Below are 18,009 nucleotides of genomic sequence, written 5' to 3' on the forward strand. Positions count from 1 at the left end.
AGGATCTAATTGGCTTTATTAAACGACTCATTAATTGGGTAGCATCCCACCTAGCAAGTAGAAAGGCTCTCTGAGGGGCTGTACAAATGGAAGGCTTTTATAGGCAGAAGTGGGGTGGGATGAGGAGGTGATCAGCAAAAGAAAAGGATTATTTTAGGCGAGGACATCTTCCCTTAGAGGCAGCGGTCAGGAAAGGTAAGGGTCTTTTCAAGGAAATTACCTCACTAGTGTTTATCAAGAAGTTCCAGACTGGGCTTCCCTGGTGGTGCAGTAGTTAAGAATCCGCCTGCCAATGCGGGGCACATGGGTCCGAGACCTGGTCCCAGGAAGATCCCACATGCTGCGGAACAGCTAAGCCCGTGCGCCACAACTACTGAAGCCCACACACCTAGAGCCCATGCTCCTCAACAAGAGAAGCCACCGCAATAAGCCTGCGCACCGCAACAAAGAGTAGCCCCCACTCTCCACAACTAGAGAAAGCCCGCGTGCAGCAACGAAGACCCAACGCAGCCAAAAATAAATAAATAAAATAAATTGAAAAAAAAAAACAAGCTCCAGACTGATTAATTTAAAATTCCATGCCTGGGAGCAGCTGAAACTGCAATTAGGTTAGGTATTAAGTTTTGGTTTTGGTGACTCAGCTTAACACAAGTGACTCCATTTGGGCCTGTTGCCTCATTTTTTTTTTTTAAGTACTCAAATGTTGTGTTTTTTTTTTTGGCTGCACTGGGTCTTCGTTGCTGTATGTGGGTTTTCTCTAATTGAGGCAAGCAGGGGCTACTCTTCATCACAGTGCGTGGGCTTCTCACTGCGGTAGATTCTCTTGCTGTGGAGCCTGGATTGTAGGCACGTGGCTTCAGTAGTTGTGGTGCAAGGGCTCAGTAGTTGTGGCGCACGGGCTCAGTTGCTCCACGGCATGTGGGATCTTCCCAGACCAGGGCTCGAACCCGTGTCCCCTGCGCTGGCAGGCGGACCCTCAACTACTGCGCCACCAGGGAAGTCCTTACGTTTACTTTTATAATGCTTAAAGTAGCTAATACTTGCATTCTCTTCTTTGCATTGTCTAGAGCTTCACTGTCCAATACAGCAGCCACTAACCATGTGGAACTATTTTAATTTAAACTCATTAAAATTCATTAAGATTTAAAATTCAGTGGATAAAATAGATGTGGTATATGTATACAATGGAATCTTACTCAGCCATAAAAAAAATGAAATAATACCATTTGCAGCAACATGGATAGACCTAGAGATTATCATCCTAAGTGAAATAAGTCAGACAGAGAAAGACAAATATCATATGATATCACTTTTATGTGGAATCTAAAAAAATGATACAAATAAACTTATTTACAAAACAGAAATAGACTCACAGACATAGAAAACAAACTTATGGTTACCAAAAAGGAAGGAGATGGGGGAGGGATAAATTAGGAGTTTGGGATTAACAGATACACACTGATACATATAAAATAGATAAACAGGGCTTCCCTGGTGGCGCAGTGGTTAAGAATCTGCCTGCCAATGCAGGGCACATGGGTTCAAGCCCTGGTCTGGGAAGATTCCACGTGCTGCGGAGCAACTAAGCCTGTGTGCCACAACTACTGAGCCTGTGCTCTAAAGCCTGTGAGCCACAACTACTGAGCCCACGTGCCACAATTACTGAAGCCCGTGCGTCTAGAGCCCGTGCTCCACAACAAGTGAAACCATTGCAATGAGAAGCCTGTGCACCACAACGAAGAGTAGTCCCTGCTCGCCGCAACTAGAGAAAGCCCGCGTGCAGCAACAAAGACCCAACGCAGCCAAAAATAAATAAATAATAATTTATTTTAAAAAATCAGTTGTGTTTATATGCACTAATAACAAACTATCAGAACAAGAAATTAAGAAAACAATCTTATTTACAACTGCATCAAAAAGAGTAAAATACCTAGGAATAAATTTAACCAAGGAAGTGAAACATCTGTACACTGAAAACTGTAAAACATTCATGAAAGAAACTGAAGAAGAGAAAAATGGAAAGATATTTCATGCTTGTGGATTGGAAGAATTAATATTGTTAAAATATCCATACCATCCAAAATAATCTACATTATACGTAATCCATATCAAAATTCCAGTGGCATTTTTCACAGAAACAGAACAAAGAATTCTAAAATTTGCATGGAACCACAAAAGACCCAAAGAGCCAATGCAGTCTTGAGAAAGAAGAATAAAGCTGGAGGCATCACACTTCCTGATTTAAAACTATATTACAAAGGTAAAATAATCAAAACAGTATAGCATTGGCATAAAAAAAGGCACATAGATCAATGGAACAGAATAGAGAGCCCAGAAATAAATCCACAAAATATGGTCAATTAATTTACTACAACAAAGCTAAGAATATACAGTGGGGAAAGGAAGGTCTCTTCAATAAATGGTGTTAAGAAAACTGGACAGCCATATGCAAAATAATTAACCTGCACCCCTCTCTTACACCATACACAAAAAAATAATACAAAATGGATCAAGGCTTGAAGGTAAGTCCTGAAACCATAAAACTCCTAGAAGAAAACATAGGCAATAAGCTCCTTGACATTGGTCTTGACAATGACTTTTTGGACTTGACACCAAAAACAAACATAAATAAGTGGGACTACATCAAACTAGAAAGCTTCTGCACAAAGGAAACCATCAACAAAATGAAAAGGCAACCTACAGAATGGGAGGAAATATTTGCAAATCATATATCTGATAAGGGTTTAATATCCAAAACATATAAATAATTCATACAACCACATTGTAAAACCAAAAAAAAATCTGGTTTAAAAATGGGTGGGGGGACTTCCCTGGTGGTGCAGTGGTTTAGAATCCACCTGCCAATGCAGGGGACACAGGTTCGAGCCCTGGTCTGGGAAGATCCCACAGGCCGCAGAGCAACTAAGCCCATGCGCCATAACTACTGAGCCTGTGCTCTAGGGCCTGCGAGCCACAGCTACTGAGCCTGTATGCCACAACTACTGAAACCCAGGCGCCTAGAGCCCATGTTCCACAACAAGAGAAGCCACCGCGATGAGAAGCTCACACACCACAACGAAGAGTAGCCCCCGCTCGCCGCAACTAGAGAAAGCCCGCATGCAGCAATGAAGACCCAATGCAACCAAAAATAAATACATTAATTAATTAATTAAAAAAAATAGGTGGGAAATTCCCTGGCAGTCCAGTGGTTAGGGATCCATGCTCCCACTGCAGGGGGCATTGGTTCAATCCACGGTTGGGGAACTAGGATCCTACAAGCCATGGAGTGTGGCCAAAAAAAAATTTTAAATAAGGAATTCCCTGGTGGTCCAGTGGCTAAGACTTCATGCTCCCAGTGCAGCGGGGCCCGGGTTCGATCCCTTGTCACAGAACTAGACCCCATATGCTGCAACTAAGCGTTCACATGCCTCAACTAAAGATCCTTCATGCTGCAACTAAGACCCAGCACAGGCAAATAAATAAATAAATAAATATTTTTAAAAATTAAAAAATAATAAATAATAAAATAAAAACGGGCAGAGGATCTGAATATACTTTTTCCCAAAGAAGACATACAGATGGTCAACAGACACGTGAGAAGATGCTCAACGTCACTAATCATGAGGGAAATGCAAATCGAAACCACAATGAGATATCACCTCGTACCTGTTAGAATAGCTATTATCATAAAACAAGAACTAAGTGTTGACAAAGATGTGGAGAAAATGGAACCCTTGCGCACCATTGATGGAAATATAAACTGTTGCAGCTAGTATAGAAAACAGTATGGAGGTTCCTCAAACAATTAAAAATAGAACTACCATATGATCCAGCAATTCCACTGCTGGGTATTTACCCAAAGGAAATGAAAACACTAACTCAAAAAGTTACATTGTAAAAAAAAAAAAAAAAGTTACATTGTACCCTCATGTTCATTGCAATATTATTTATAATAGCCAAGACACTGACGCAACCTAAGTGTCATATACATATATATATATATATATATATATATATAGAGAGAGAGAGAGAGAGAGAGATGTATATACTTATATACAGGAACATTATTAAGCCATTAAAAAAGAAGGAAATCTTGCCATTTGTGACAACATAGATGGACCTTGAGGGCATTATACTAAGCAAAACATAGAGAAACACAAATACTGGATGATCTCACTTATATGTGGAATCTTAAAAATAAAAAACAAACAAAAAAACCTCATAGATACAGAGAACAGATTGGTGGTTGCCAGAGGCGGGGGTGTCAGGGGTGGGTGAAATGGGTGAAGGGGGTCAAAGATACAAACTTCCAGTTATAAAATAAATAGGTCCTGGGAATATAATATACAGCATGATGACTACAGTTCATAATATTGTATTGCCTTTTTAAAAGTTGCTGAGTAAATCTTAAAATTTCTTATCACAAGAGACAAAACTACGTGTGGTGATGGATGTTAACTAGACAGTGTGGTGATGATTTTGCAATATATACAAATATCAAATCATTATGTTGTACACCTCAAACTAATATCATGTTATAAGACAATATATCTCAATTAAAATTTTAAAAAACTGGTGAAGTTAACAAAAGTGAAAGGAAAAAATCCAAGCCTAAGAAAGAGCAAATAGAGTAACCCACTTCACATTTGACTATGAGCTTCCTGGGGCTGGCCCTTAAAGGGACAATTTACATGATGAGTTTTCCTAGTCAAAGAGGAAGAAACACAGTAGTTCCTCAGGGGAGTCAGTGTTTTCCTGACACTCACTTATAAAGTTAAGGGTTAGGGATCCAGGATGATGGGCGATGAGAGGGAAGTGGCCAGCTGCTGACTATCATCTGAGGTAGAACCAATGGGATTTCTTAACACATTGGATATGGGGGTGTGAGAGAAGGGATCTGACAGCACCAAGGTTTCTGGCCTGACTAACTGTAAGAACCAAACTGTCGTTTTCTGATATGGAAAGGCTGGGGATGGAGCAGGTTTGGGGGAGAAGATATAGCATTGATCAAACATGCTAAGTTTGATATGCCTATTAGACACCCAAGTGGAGGTTTCAAGTAAGCAATTCTCTAGGAGCAAGTGAGGAACTCCCAGAAGAGACCCACATTGAAGGTGTAAATTTGGGGGCCATCAGCATCTGGTTGGTGTTTAAAGCTGTGAGTCTGGATGAGCTCACCTCAAGAGTGAGTGTTGATTAACAGAAGAGGACCAGAGCTGACATGTGAGATCGGTGTTACTGCAGTTACAGAGAGGGCCATGGTGGCTCAGAGAGTTTAAGTGACTTGCCCAAGATCACACGGCTAGTAAGGGGGTAGAATCTGCATTCAAACCCAGGTCCCAGTTCGAATCTTTCAACACTCCTTTAGAGTCATCTATATAAGCTTCTTTTGATCTAATTTGAGCCAGGGCTATAATTTAGAACACTTAGAGGATTTAACTGGTGTTCATTCAGGTTCCAAAGCCCTCGGTTGTTTCTCAACTGAGCTTTGAAAACAGCTAGAGAATCAGGAGTCCAGGGATGGGCCTGAAGGTCTGATGGGATTCCCACACACGGAGACAGGGCAGATCTGTGTGCTTTGCAAAGCCAGAGGTGATAGGACTCAAAATACTCGATTATGAAAGTTGGAGATATTGAATATTAAGACATGATTTCAGATCTATCCCAGCCCCAGAACAATTAGTGGAGCACTCAGTATTACAGCCCTGCAGCCTTCCTCCAGTCTGGAAGAATGTCACCAGTAGTTGTCACCAACTACTTGCCCTCATCCCAATCCTAAATTAAAGGTAATGGTGCTCATCTCTCCAGGACTGTTATAAGGTTAAGCAAGAAAATAACAGTGAGGTCACTCAGCTTACGGCAAGCCCTGGCACAGAGTTTAATTTATTTTTCATCTCATGCCTCAGCCATTAAGAATATGGAAGCCATATGACTTCCAAGGGTTCCCTCCTGCCCCTACCCCAGGAATTTATTCAGTTTGACTTGTCCCACCTAGGACAGAGTTCCACCCTGGGGTTCAGAGGTGGTCCTTTGGGGCTTGTCACCCTGGGCTGGTTGACAGCTGCCCTCCCCAGATCCCTTCTCTGCCCTGCTCTCTGCCCTGGAGGCTCCCTTGCCCTCTGGCTCCCACTTGGGTTCAGCTAAAGGTAGGACAGCCTGGAGATCAGAGGGAGAGTGAAGAGAGTCAAGACATTTCTTCCCTGCTCCGGATCACGCCTCTGGCAGTGGCTTTATCTCCCTACCCATGTCTATAGCATCTGTGAGCTGGCCTCCTGTGATATTGTGATTTGCAATAAGAAATATACATTTGAACTTTGTCCCCGTTTCTGGCATGGAGCTCCCCAAACCACACACACACACACACACACACACACACACACACACACACACACACTGGAATTGATGATCAGAATTTTACCTCCTCCTCTATGTCTCCAGCTTTCACTGGGGTTCAGCGACACTATTTCTTCCTCTTCTCCTTTAGTCCTTGGGGGCAACATTCTTTGTAGGTTCCTTTCTTTGGCAGCGTTGGGTCTTTGTTGCTGCACACGGGCTTTCTCTGGTTGTGGCGAGCGGGGGCTACTCTTCGTTTTGGTGCTCGGGCTTCTCATTGCAGTGGCTTCTCTTGTGGAGCACGGGCTCTAGGCGTGGGCTTCAGTAGTTGCAGCACGTGGGCTCAGTAGTTGTGGCTCGCGGGCTCTAGAGCGCAGGCTCAGTATTTGTGGCTCATGGGCTTAGTTGCTCCATGGCATGTGGGATCTTCCCAGACCAGGGCTCGAACCTGTGTCCCCTGCATTGGCAGGTGGATTCTTAACCACTGCACCACCAGGGAAGTCCTCTTTGTAGCTTCCTTTAACCAAACACGTATCTCTACCAGGAGTCCCTATATTAAAGCCTCTGGAATTGTGCTGTCCAATATAATAACCACTGGCTACATGTAGGTATCTGAATTTAAATTACAATAATTAAATTAAACACAATTTAAAATGCAGTTCCTCCATTGCACTAGACACATTTCAAGTGTTCAGTAGCCAATGTGGATAGTGGCTACCATTTTGAACAGTGCAGATATAGAAATCTGATCATGACAGATGATTCTATTGGACAGCACTGCTCTAGAACCAGCTGAGTTAGACTCTGTTTCCTGTTGGGCTGGACTGGTACCTACCTTCCCCCACATCCGTCAGAACCAAGGCACTTCTTTTTTTTTTCTGATGTGGACCATTTTTTTTTAATTAATTAATTTATTTATATTTATTTTTGACTGTGTTGGGTCTTCGTTTCTGTGCAAGGGCTTTATCCAGTTGCGGTGAGCGCGGGCCACTCTTCATCGCGATGCGCGGGCCTCTCACTGTCGTGGCCTCTCTTGTTGTGGAGCACAGGCTCCAGACGCGCAGGCTCAGTAGTTGTGGCTCACGGGCTTAGTTGCTCCGCGGCATGTGGGATCTTCCCAGACCAGGGCTCGAACCCGTGTCCCCTGCATTGGCAGGCAGATTCTTAACCACTGCGCCACCAGGGAAGCCCCGAAGGCACTTTTATCTGGTTTATATATTTGGGAATCCAGTTTAAACTGTCATTTGATTTCAACTATTCTAACAGATATTCAAGACATAATGTTTAGGGACTTACGTGGTGGTTCAGTGGTTTAGACTCCACACTTCCACTGCAGGGGGCATGGGTTCGATCCCTGGTCAGGGAACTAAGGTCCCACATGCTGCATGGCACGACCAAATAAATAAATAAATTCTTTTTTTTTTTTTTGGCATATGTACTTTCTTTTAAAATTTAATTTATTAACTTATTTATTTTTGGCTCTGTTGGGTCTTCGTTGCTGCACGCGGGCTTTCTCTAGTTGTGGTGAGCAGAAGCTACTCTTTGCTGCGGTGCGCGGCCTTTTCATTGTGGTGGATTCTCTTGCTGCAGAGCATGGGCTCTAGGCGTGCGGGCTCAGTAGTTGTGGCGCATGGGCTCAGTTGCTCTGCGGCATGTGGGATCCTCCTGGACCAGGGCTCGAACCCATGTCCCCTGCACTGGCAGTCAGATTCTTAACCACTGCACCATCTGGGAAGTCCAATAAATGAATTCCTAAAAAAAAAAGAAGACATAATGTTTAACCCTCGTACACTGAGGGCGGGAACATGCAACAGTGCAGCCACCTTGGAAAAATTTGGCAGTTCCTTTACATACTAAACGTTTATAACCATATGACCCAACAATCCCACTTTGGGGTATATACCCAAGAGAACTGAAAACATAAAAACCTATACGTATGCAAAAACTTGTTCACAATGTGCATTATTTCTAATTGCCAAAAAGTGGAAACAACCTACATGTCTATCAACTAACGCATGGATAAACAAAATCCCAATTCTCAATTTTTCATGGTCCCTTGGACCCCCAGGTCTCAGTTTCCTCCCTTGGACTGTTATCTATCTGCTGAGACTGTTGGGTTATAAGCCGGCCTGGCCTCCATCTCAGACCACTCTTCAAAACCCTTTTCAATGAATATTTATTGAGCACCTACTGTGTGCCAGGCATGGCACTCAGTGCTGGAGGTACACGGGCTCTGCAGGGTTTCTGGTTTTCATGGAACTTACTGCAGCCATTGACAAGAGTTACGAAGGGGAAGCACAGACCTATGAGACCACATAACAGAAGCCCCTACTCAAACCTGAGGATCAAGGAAGGCGTCCTGGAGGAAGTGATACATTCACTGTACCTGAAGGATGAATAGTAGAAGTGAACCAGACAGAGAGAAGAGGGTAGAGAACTCCAAGAAGAGGTAAGAGCTTTAGCAAAGGCCTGGAGGCAATAAGGAGCCTGTGGTGTAGAAGCTGCTGGAAACAACTCACTGTGACTGGCATGTGGGGCGGGGGATGTGCTGTGAGCAGTAAACACAGGCCTGAGGGCCTTGTTAGGACAGGCGATAACAAACCTGCCAAGCTTCCTATTCTGTGGCAGGCCTGGGATCCACAGGCAGCCTTGACAGTAATGGCACCCTGGGCAGTGTCATGCTGGTGCCCTGCCATTTACTGCTCATGTTAGAACTTGCAAACACCAGTGGCTTCCTGAGATTCCCCACAAAAGTTGAGTCGGCACACACTGGTGCAGCTCTCCAATTGTTAAGATACTGGAATAGTTCTGTACCTCTACGTAAAGAGCCACTGGCCCAGGACTTCCCTGGTGGTCCAGTGGTTGAGACTGCATGCTTCCACTGCAGGAGGGTGCGGGTTTGATCCCTGGCTGGGGAAATAAGATCCTGCATGCTGCACGGCGTGGCCAAAAAAGAAAAATTAAAAAAGAGCCACTGGTCCAAGAAATCCCTCCAGTAACCCCCACACCAGGCACTCTGGCTACTCCTTCAGGAAACTCCAGAAGGGCCCACATTCCTGCTACTGATAGGTCTGCACACCTGAAGAGCAATAGTGCACCCTGCCCCCGTGTTATCATGAGGACTAATGTATGTACAATTAAGCCTAGTGCCTAAATGCACATTATTAGTACTTAATGAATGTAGGCTATTATTATTATCACCAAGACAACTTCAGAGCAAAGTCTGCTCCCCAGAAAACAAACCTCCTGTGGGTTTCAGGTAGATGTTACATGTCCTGCCTCCTCATGAATCCCAGAATAGCTGGTGGCAGAAGGACCTCAGGGAGCCTGTAACTGAGCAGGACCCTATGGGGTCTTCCCAGGACAGCTCCCTGCCCCTTGCCCATCCTGTGCCTGCCTTTTTCCTATAGAAAAACTTTAGCCTTCTGGCCTTCCCCAAGCTCCAAAGAATAAATTTAGTCAGAGAAATGAGAAAATGCAGAAACAAAGGAAAATAGTCAAGCAAGACAAAATAATAATAGTTTAGGCATTAAACAAAGTCAAGGACCTTTAGTTCCTCCTCAAGGGCTATAGATAATATTTTGAGCTCTTTTGCAGATACCAGGTGGAAGAAGTTAACTGTATGTTGCCCCAAGAAATTTGACCCCAGACCGGCTGGAAGCAGAAGGTTGATGATGTTGACTCCTGGTTACCTCACCATCAACAAATCAGAAAAATGTCCACGAACTGATCATGCACCCTGCAACCCTCTCCTCAGCATGTAGCCCCTTCCTCATTTCCCTATATACTCTCCAAGCAAAACTTGGGGAATGGGGAGTGGTTCTTTGGGACATGAGTCCACCTTCTCCCCAGGATTGTTGGCTTCCTCAATAAAGCTATCTTACCTTTTACGCAACACTTGTCTCTAAGTATTGGACTCTTGAGCAATGAGCAGCCTTACCTGAATTCAGTGAAAAGCCCATGGTCATGACATTCAAGGCCTGGGTCCTTCCACCACCCTGCTCCCCCATGTCTGCCTCTCACCCACATTGCATGGGTGCTCATGAACACAGAGAATGGGCCCTCCTGCTGACTTCCATGGAGAACTTTGGAGACATTTGTAGAAAACCAGAAGCTGCTGTTTACTGCCTCTTCTGCCACTAATACTGGGGTACAAGGTGGGGCTGGGCTGGGGTGCAGCATAGTGTAATAAGAGAGCCTGACTGGGGTTCTGACCACAATGGAGTAGTGGGGGCTGCCCACTATACCTACCTATCTTAAACAAGTAAAGAGCCACCCAAAATCTAGGATTTTCAGACACTGGACAACAGGCAGTGCAGGACGGTGAGCTCTGTGCCCTAGTTTATTCTTCTCTGGGAGAGAATTCCCAGAAAGCACAGGAAGAGAGCACAGAAAGCACACAAATAGACTCCAGCAGTCTCCCTGAGTTGAGGAGGAGACATTGAGAATTTGCGGAGGCCATGGCCATCAGAATTCACAGGGCAGAGTAATGGAGGAGGGAACTGTACCAAGAGGGAACTCTGGACCCTGGCAGAGGGTTGCCATGAGACTTCAGCTGAGTACTGAGCAGGGGAGAAAATCCCCAGGGCTCATGCGGAGTGGGAGTAGCTGCTGGTCCCACTGGGGAGAGTGAAAAGACCTCCAAACACATGGGCATCTTGTAGAGGATTCAGAAGGGCATTGCCTCAGCATGGGGGCCAAATTAACCCTAGACTAAAGGCTATTCTGGTCCTAACAAATTGTAAAAGCAAGTCTTGAAAGAATCAAACTGTTTCCAAGGCATTAAGACTCCCCGGAACTGCTTGGCCAAGTAACATAACTGTTTACCACAACAAAGTTCAAAATATTTAAAGGAGGAGATTTCCGGGAATTCCCGGTGGTCCAGTGGTTAGGACTCCGCGCTTCTACTGCAGGGGGCACGGGTTCGTTCAGGGAACTAAGATCCCGCATGCTGTGTGGCACAGCTACCCCTGCCCCAAAATAAGGAGGAGGAGATTTCCACCTATGGTTGAGTGAGGAGGTCAGCAAATCCTCTCTCCAAAAGTAACTGTAAATCTGGGCAAACTAGACAAAACAGCTACTTCAGGGCTCTGAGATCGACCAAAGGCATACCCCAATCCAAGAAGCAAATTGGGTTGAAAACTGTTCAACTCTGAGTTAGAACAGTGAGAGTCTGTGGTGTTCTTGCTTGGGGTTGCTCCATCGTGCCCCCTTCCCAGCTTGATAGGTTCTGCCAAGGTGGGGCAGGTCTTGAGGACCAGTGGCTTCACTGCTGAAGGGGACTCATTGGATTTAGAGACCCAGACGATGCCCATGCCAAGCGACGTTGCCGATATAAGTAGCTAAATGTGTGGCATGCAAGTGAAGAGCCTGGCGCTGTGGCTGTGGACGAGGCAAGCATGCTCCTAGCTGAGGCTGTGTGCTTTGCCGCAGAGGGCAGAGGGCCCGCTCCACCCTTACACGCTTGGCTAACCCTGAGGCTACATGTACAGAGAAGACTCAGAAGGGCTCAGTGGAAAGTAAGGCTGGGGCCAACTTGAAAACAACGGGAACTTTGTGCTCTCCTACCCACACACAGATCCATTGGCAGAGGCAGAATTCTCACTGACGCAAAGTAACTGAGTACAACCTCCATCCAATAATTGGCTGACCATTAAGCTACACTGACACAGAGGTCTACCTAGGAACCCAAACTTTAAAATTAAAAAAAAAAAAAGGATTTTTTAAAACATGGTAGGGACTTCCCTGGTAGTGCAGTGGCTAAGAATCCGCCTGCCGATGCAGGGGACACAGGTTCGAGCCCTGGTCCAGGAAGATCCCACATGCTGTGGAGCAACTAAGCCCATGTGCCACAACTACTGAAGCCCATGTGCCTAGAGCCTGTGCTCCGCAACAAGAGAAGCCACTGCAATGAAAAGCCCGCGTGCCACAATGAAGACCCAACGCAGCCAAAAATAAATAATTAATTAATTAAAAAAATAAAAACAGGGTAGAAAGGTCAGTGACCACACACCATGAAGGAGGCAGATTTCACAGATTTTGCCTAGGCCAATTATTAAACAAACAAACATACCATGACAACAATAACCTTTAGGGGGCATCAGAATCCAGTCTAAACTCAGGGGAAAAAAGTAATCAGTAGATGTTGTCTCTGAATGCCCCCAGATGTTGTATTTAATAGACCAAGGCTTTGAAGTAGCTATTATAAATATGTTCAAAGAACTAAACAAAGAAGTGTGACAGCAAAACAAAGATTCAAAGAAAAGTGTAACAACAATGAATCAAAAATAGATCATCTTGATAAGGGGGTAGAAATCATGTGTTTTTTTTTTACAGAAAAGTTCTGATACATGCTACAACATGGATGAACCTTCAAAATAGTATGTTAAGTGAAATAAACTGGACACAAAAGGACAAATATTGTATGATTCCACTTATATGAGGTACCTAGAATAGGCAAATTCATAGAAACAGAAAAAATAGAGATTATCAGGGACTGGAGGGAGAAAGGAATGGGGAGTTTATTAGTTAGGGTACAGAATGTCTGTTGGAATGATGAAAAACTTCTGGAAATGGACATCAAGGTGCCGAAGAAACTCAACAAGAATAAGAAACTGGTCAAGAAGCTGGCCAAAAAGTATGATGCGTTTTTGGCTTCAGAGTCTCTGATCAAGCGGATCCCATGAATCCTGGGCCCAGGCCTGAATAAGTCTGGCAAGTTCCCTTCCTAACTGACCCACAATGAGAACATGGTGGCCAAAGTTGATGAAGTGAAGTCCATGATCAAGTTCCAGATAAAGAAGGTACTGTGTCTGGCCGTGGCTGTTGGCCACATGAAGGTGAAAGATGATGAGCTTGTGTACAACATACAATCAGCTGTCAACTTCCCGGTGTCATTGCTCAAGAAAACTTGGCAGAACAGCCGGGCTTTGTACATTAAGAGCACCACGGGCGAGCCCCAGCGCCTGTACTAAGGTGCAGCTCAATAAACCATACTCCCATCATTTAAAAAAAAAAAGGAATTCTGGAGTTGAGAGTAACAATAATAACTGAAGTGAAATATTCACTAAAGGGACTCAGCAGCAGATTTAAGATGACAGATGATAGAATCAGTGAACTTGAAGATGGGTCAGTAGAAACTATTCAATCTGAAGAACATAGAGGGAAAAGGCAAATAAAAATGAGTCGTGGGACTTCCCTGGTGGTCCAGTGCGTAGGACGCTGTGTTCCCAATGCAGGGGGCCCTGGTTTTATCCCTGGTCGGGGAACTAGATCCCACCTGCATGCCACAACTAAGAAGTCCGCATGCCGCAACTAAAGATCCTGTGCACCACAATGAAGATCTGGAGCAGACAAAATAAATAAATTAAATATATATATATATATATATATATATATATATATATATATTTTGTGTGTGTGTGTGGTACGTGGGCCTCTCACTGCTGTGGCCTCTCCCACTGTGGAGCACAGGCTCCGGATGCACAGGCCCAGCGGCCATGGCCCACAGGCCCAGCCGCTCTGCGGCATGTGGGATTCCCCCCGGACCGGGGCACGAATCCATGCCCCCTGTATCCACAGGCGGACTCCCAACCACTGCACCACCAGGGAAGCCCAATAAATATATTTTTGAAAAAATAAGTCTTTGCTCAGTTATCTATGGAACAACAGGTGTCCCAACATAAGCATAGTAGGAGTCCCAACAGGAAGGGAAAAAGAGAAAAGGGCGGGAAAAAATATTTGAAGAAACAATGGCAGAGATTCCCAGTTGGTGAACGTATCTACATACTGGGAGGGTGGCACATCCAGTTTCATGGGGACAGAATCTCCTGTGCTCAGGACCCTTCCAGACGCTGCCCTATGTACTTCTTCATCTGGGTGTTCATCTATATCCTCTATAGTATTCTGTATAATAAACCGGTAAACAAAAACCTAGACACAAAGCAATGAAGTGACTTGTCTTCCACTAATAAGTAGCAAAGCTGGAATTCAAACCCAGGACTATCTGACTAAGAAACCAAAATCTTAATCACTTTGCTCATGGAATATGTCTTCATAGAAACTAGTAATATTAAGTACTTTACCAGGGAAAAGGGGAAAAAATGACACGATAGCCAAAAACTTCCCAAATGTGATGAAAAAATAATCTACACATCTGAGAAACTCAATGAATACCATGTAGGATACATACAAAAAGATCCACGGTCAGACACATTATAGCCAAACTGTTGGAAGACAACAAGAAAAATCATAAAAGCAGCAAATACAAAAGACTCATCATGTGTAGGGAAGCATCAATACTGATATACGCCGACTTTGCATCTGAAACAATGGAGATCAGAGGTAGTAGAATGACTTATGCAAAGTGCAACAAACAATTCAAAAATGAAATTAAGAAAGCAATTCCAGGGAATTCCCTGGTGGTCCATTGGTTAGGACTCTACTCTCTCACTGCCGAGGGCCTGGGTTCAATCTCTGGTCAGGTAACTAAGATCCCACAAGAGGCACAGCAAAAAAAAGAAAAAAGAAAAAGAAAGAAAGAAAGCAATTCCATACATGACTTTGTGCCAGTAAATTCAACCACATAGATGAAATGGAAACATTCCTTAAAAATAATAAACTACCAAAGCTCACTCAAGAATAGAAAACTTGGGGACTGCCCTGGTGATCCAGTGGGTAAGACTCTGTGCTCCCATTGCAGGGGGCCTGGGTTCGATCCCTCGTCAGGGAACTAGATCCCACACGCATGCTGCAACTAAGAGTTTGCATGCCGCAACTAAGGTCCGGCGCAGCCTAAATAAATAAATACATATAAAAAAAAAAAGAAAACTTGAATTAGACTTACATAATTAATGAAACAATTTGTAGTTAAACCTTCCTATGAAATCAATTTGAGCACTGTGCCTAAAATAAAAGCTTTATCTTCAAAACTTCACAGACTGGGCTTCCCTGGTGGCGCGGTGGCTGAGAGTCCGCCTGCCAATGTAAGGGACACGGGTTCGTGCCCTGGTCTGGGAAGATCCCACATGCCGCGGAGCGGCTGGGCCCGTGAGCCATGGCCGCTGAGCCTGCGCGTCTGGAGCTTGTGCTCTGCAACGGGAGAGGCCACAACAGTGAGAGGCCCGCGTACCGCAAAACAACAACACCAACAACAAAAACTAGCACAGACCTCTAGGCATTGAAAGGCAGAGTTTTTTCTTTTTCATTCCCAGAAATACTCTTTCATCATACAAAATTTATTGGTTTGGAGGGTTTTGGGGTGTGGTTTTGCTGTTGTTGTTGTTGTTTTTGTCTCTACATAAGCCAACTTTCAAAATATTTGGAAGCATAAAGGATTCACCCTCAGGTTTCCAGCATTTCTCTCCTGGTGACATTGTAAAGTCAGTTGAATTCCTTCACATTCCCCATAAACTGAAGGTAATAAATGGAAATATTCAGGAAAGGAAAAAAACTTTCCTACAAAGAAAACTCCAGGCACAGATGGCTCCACTGGTAAATTCTACCAAATATTTAAGGAAGAACTCAATAATATCAATAAATATTATTAGGAAGAAATAGATATCAATTCTACATGACTTAACACTATCCCAGTCTAATCCCAACAAGGTTTTTGAGAAACTGACAAGCTGATTCTAAAATTTATATAGAAAGCCAAAGACATAGACTAGCCAAAACAATTTTTAAAAAGAAAAAAGAGGAAGTACATTACATGATGTCAAGACTCACTATACAGCTACAGTTAACAAGACATGGTTTTGGTGTAGAGATAAACATATAAATTAATGAAATTAAATAAATAATTCAGAAAAAGATGAACACATATGTGGTCAATTGATGTTTAGCAAAGGTGGCAGGGCAATACGATGGGGGAAAGGAGAATATTCTCAATAAATGGTGCTGAAACAATTGGATAGCCATATGCAAAAAAAAAAACCGAAATGACTCATATACAAAAGCTAAGTCGAATGTATCATAAACCCAAATGTTAAAGCTAAAACTATAAAGCTTCTAGAGGAAAACATAGAAAATCTTAGTTACCCCGGGTTTGATGAAGATTTCTTAAATAGGACACAAAAAGCACAAACTATAAAAGAAAAAAAATTACAAATTGAACTCATCAAAATTAAAAATTTGTTGTTCTTCAAAAGATACTGATTTTTAAAAATGAAATGAAAAGCTATGGACTGAGAGATAATATTTGCAAAATATGTATCTGACAAAGCCCTTGTATCTGAGATATATGAAGGTCTCACAACTCAAGAAGAAGACCCAATTTAAAAATAGGCCATAAATTGGAACAGACAGCTCACCAAAAATTCTGTCTGGACTTTAGGATCACACAGGCCTGGGTTCAAATCCTGGCTCTACCATTTTCAGACTTTGCCATATTGGGCAGGTCAGTTTACTTCATCTCTCTAAGCCTCATTTTTCGCATCAGCAAGATGGGGAAAATATGTAACTAAATAGTAGGTAGTCGGGAAGATTAAACATAATATTCCTAACTTATTTAGATACTTAAGGAATGTCAGGAATTCCCTGGCGGTGCAGTGGTTAGGACGCCACACTCTCACTGCCGAGGGCCTGGATTCAATCCCTGGTTGGGGAACTAAGATCCTACAAGCCTCGCAGCATGGCCAAAAAAAAAAAAAAAAAAATAGAATAAGAGGATCTGAGTACCAGCCTGTCACTTTATTTTTTTAATTGGGGTATAGTTGATTTACAATATGATATTAGTTTCAGGCGTACCTTATAGTGATTCAAAACTTTTATAGATTTACTCCATTTAAAGTTATTATAAAATATTGGCTATATTCCCTGTGCTGTACAATACATCCTGCAGCTTACTTATTTTTTAAAATTTATTTATTTATTTTTGACTGCGTTGGGTCTTTGTTGCTGCGCGCAGCTTTCTCTAGTTGCAGTCAGCGGGGGCTACTCTTCGTTGCGGTGCGCAGGCTTCTCATTGTGGTGGCTTCTCTTGTTGCAGAGCACGGGCTCTAGGCGCGCGGGCTTCAGTACTTGTGGCACGCGGGCTTCAGTAGTTGTGGTGCACGGGCTTAGTTGCTCTGCGGCATGTGGGATCTTCCCGGACCAGGGCTCGAACCTGTGTCGCCTGCATTGGCAGGCAGATTCTTAACCACTAGCTTACTTATTTTATACATAGTAGTTTGTACCTCTTAATCCTCTACCCCTATCTCACCCCACACGACCGGAAAAAACTCTTATCAAGTAGAGATGGGTTTAGCCTCAGAAGTCTGGGTCAGGTAAGAGGCAGCAGCGCCCTTAGGCCAGAGGGCAAAAGCCCACATTGTGTCCAAGGGAGTGTGAAGAGGCTGAGACAGAGAAATGTGTCCAAAATAGGGCGTGGGAGCCGCAGGGCCTGATGCCACCGAGAGCTTCAGAGATACTCTGGGTAGAGATATGTGGGGTAGTGGGTGGAGAACAGGAAAGTAACAACAAGGATGATAGCATCAGAACAGGAAAACCAGAAGCTGCCCAAGCAAATCTCAGCATCAGCGTCTGCAGCTAGGTTTTACACACTTGTCACGAGCAGTATTTACACAGGGAGGTGGGGTCTTACCTACAGGGCAGGCTGAGCCAGACAAGCCTCCTAGAGGACAGGGCAGCAGCAGCCCCCAGCCAGCCAGCTGGAGATGTGTGCTGGGAAGCTCCCCC

General features: G+C 43.9%; 1 pseudogene across 1 annotated transcript; it reads left to right on the top strand.

Moving 5' to 3' along the window:
* The first annotated feature begins 12,905 nt into the window (after positions 1 to 12,905).
* LOC307198831 (large ribosomal subunit protein uL1-like) lies at positions 12,906 to 13,307 on the top strand (annotated as a pseudogene). Its single transcript has one exon. The product of its transcript is annotated as a large ribosomal subunit protein uL1-like (transcript).
* The last annotated feature ends 4,702 nt before the right edge of the window (positions 13,308 to 18,009 follow it).

The sequence above is a fragment of the Stenella coeruleoalba genome, assembly GCF_951394435.1.
Source record: "Stenella coeruleoalba genome assembly, chromosome: 15".
Classification (NCBI taxonomy): Eukaryota; Metazoa; Chordata; class Mammalia; order Artiodactyla; family Delphinidae; genus Stenella; species Stenella coeruleoalba.